Source organism: Gavialis gangeticus, unplaced genomic scaffold, assembly GCF_001723915.1.
Source record: "Gavialis gangeticus isolate Ggan-Ray unplaced genomic scaffold, GavGan_comp1, whole genome shotgun sequence".
Lineage (NCBI taxonomy): Eukaryota > Metazoa > Chordata > Crocodylia > Gavialidae > Gavialis > Gavialis gangeticus.
This window is the reverse complement of record NW_017729014.1, coordinates 19,666,935-19,669,904: the sequence shown is the minus strand read 5'-3', so window position 1 is coordinate 19,669,904 and position 2,970 is coordinate 19,666,935.

Sequence of the window (2,970 nt, the reverse complement as noted above, 5' to 3'; positions counted from 1 at the left end):
CCCCCCCCCCCCCCCAGCCTCTGCAGGACAGAAATGGCTGCTTGATTTTATTTCAGGCGTAGATAGTGTCTGCAGCATCCAGGAGCTCTCACGCACCTTCCTTCCTGTACACTTTCTGCAGAGAGCGATAGATTGTCCCCGTGTCAATGGGTCTGACCACACCACCTCCCTGGGGGTTGTCATGAGGTTTAATTATTGTAGTTATAACTTCCCAGGTAGACAGTGCCACATCAATGCAAGGCATGACGACTAGAGGCAGCGAGTCCTGGGGCTGGATTTTCACTTTCATCCCACATGAAAGACAAAAGTGTGCTTGAGCGAGGAGCTGCTAGCTCTGTGGTGCAACGCAAGTGCGTTTCTCTTCGCAGCTTGCTGCACGCTGCATCTGTATGGGTCCAAACTGTGCTCTCAGTCTTTGCAACCCCCCTGCAATAAGGGAGAGAAAGGAGGGACTTGCGGTTAATGCACTAGTTTAGCCAAAGTTCCTAGTTCCCCACGTTTAATGAGAGCTGCTAACTCTTACCCGCTTCCTGTGGGACCTTGAGGAATTTATGTTGTTTCTCCCTTAGCAAAATGAGGATGTCTCCCTTCTCTCAGGGCAAGGACTCTTATAGTTTGTTAGGGGCTGGAAGAGACCTTAAAGATCATGGGGTTCAGCCCCCCCGCACCGTGGCAGGAAGGACCGCTGGGATCAAATGATGCATGTGTATATACAGTGCCAAGCTGCTCACCATAGAGATCTGTAGCAGCCACAGCTAATAAGACATGTACGCAGAGCCAGCCCTGCGGCAAACGTAGGACCACACAGTGGAGTCTGCTCTTATCTCAAGCTCCCCTTTTGCTGACCTGCTTCAAGACTGTGTTCTTGTAGATCTGGTGTGGGCTGGTGTCCAGTGCTAGCACAGAGCTGGGCTTGGCTTCCCTGTCCTGCCCTCCATCTGCGTGCAGCCAAGCTCCTGAGCACTCCCAGCCTTTCAAACCACAGGGCGGGGGGCAGGAAAGCAGAGAGAGAATTTTTTTACACCACAAATTTGGACTTGAGCTCACTCTCTCTGGCGGCAGGTAGCTCTTCCAGCCACAGAGCTGCATTGTGTCCTGGCTCATCTGCTTTGCACTGGGAAGTGGCAGCACTGACCCCCACCTCAGTCTGACCCCATGGGTCCGGAGCAGGAATGTTTGCTCCGGATTTTGCGCTTAGATCCGAGGCCAGTTCCCTCGACTCTCACACTGCCTCCCATTCTTCACGGGGCAGTCATTTCCCTTCGGGGCTTTGTTGCTGCATCTTTAAAAGTCTTCACTTCTCTTTTGTGAGAACAGTTGAGTAGAGTTAATAGCTCTTTGCATAAGGGAACAGGAGAAAGGGCAGAAGTGCGAGTCTTTTAAATGTTCCTGGCATCGGGGATTGAAACTCTTTTCCCACGTTACTTGGAAACGTCCTTCTCTCTCCATCAGAGCCAGCAGAAGTAGCCATGACACAGCGAGGGAAAACCTGCTTCCAGCAAAGCTCCCACTTTGAGAGGTGGTGCATCCTCTTTTTCTTTCCCCTGGACTCTCCTGCTTACACCCCTCTTTGCAATACATGACATCTCCCCCATTCTCCCTTCACTTCTGTAACTACCTCCACTCCTGGGCCAATGCTCCTGACCTTTGCTTTCAGGTGGGGGAAACAAGGTCATTCAAGCAGGGAGAAATTAAGGTTTGCAAGGGAGAAAGATGCTTGAACAGCAGAAGAAAGGTCTGGGGCAACATCCCAAATACTTGGGAGGGGTAGCAGATGAGCCATGCACCAGGCCTGGAAGCCAAGCAGGGGGCAGAGCAGTCAGCCTGAAGGTCAGAAGTTGCCCTAGTGTTTGAGAAGCAGTAACCTACCTCCCTGCAATGATACCACAACCACAGGGAAGCTGAAACTTCCCAGCACCTCGATGAATATTGTTCAGGAAATGTTTCTCCTGCACAGCGGCCTCTCATGCAAACACCTTGCTTTCCTCCAGGAAGCAGAAGGGTCTGCTTAGCCCTGCAGTTTAATGGAAGGAAGTGAAGTGGCCTTAGCAGGCACTTCCTTACAGGGCTGAGTAAGAAGGAGCAACATTGTCCTGCTGTGTTTGGCTCCGGCGGGCGAGGATGTGGGACCTCTCTTGCTAGAGAAGGCAGGCAGCTGCTTCAGTTCCTGGCATCGAAGCCTTTACCTGAGCAGTAGGCAGCACTATGACCCGCAGTAGCAGCATCAGGCCTTTGACTTGGGAATCTTGGGAGCTGGCGACGTTTCCTAGCCTCAGCACTCCTGCTGGCACAGGTCTTGCGCTGTGATGCTGGGTGTTCCCCCATGGCGTTAATCCCAAGACTATCTCCTCATCGAAGCTCATTTGGAAACTGTAAGCATTTTCCAACATGCCTCACGTTTACTGAACATGCTTTTAAAAAGCCAGATGCTCCCAGCTGGTAACATTCACAAGGTGGAGGAAGCCGCGGGCAGAGGCAATTGAAATTTATGGCAGCAGGCAGCGCTCACCCCTGCCCGGAGCAGGAATGATCTCAGAGAGCATGTGCCTAGAAACACATATCTCCAGAGGCAGGGGACACAGTGTTTGGTTCATGAAAGAAATTGTGATGAATCGCCTTTTCTTTAAATCTGTTTATAGACCTGGTGAATCTTCTGGTTTTTGTCTCTTCCCAATCCTATTGAAGAGGTTCCTGCTGTTATAAACCCTTTGTGCTCCGTGGCAGAAATTGGCCTCTTATTGAGTTGGGAAGAAACTTCCCTGATGGGAAAGTGGATTTCCAAATGATCCACGAGGGAGTCTCCCTCATCTTCCTCTGGAGTCATAGCTTGAGACAAGAGATGGGGCTATATAGGCCCTTAAGCCTGAGCTGTGTTCCTAAGACCAGTAAAGCTGCTGGTGCGTGGGCTCTAAGACTGGTACTGGCATCCTGCAGGATGGCGTCTACTAATGCAGGTGTGTGTCGGGGGGG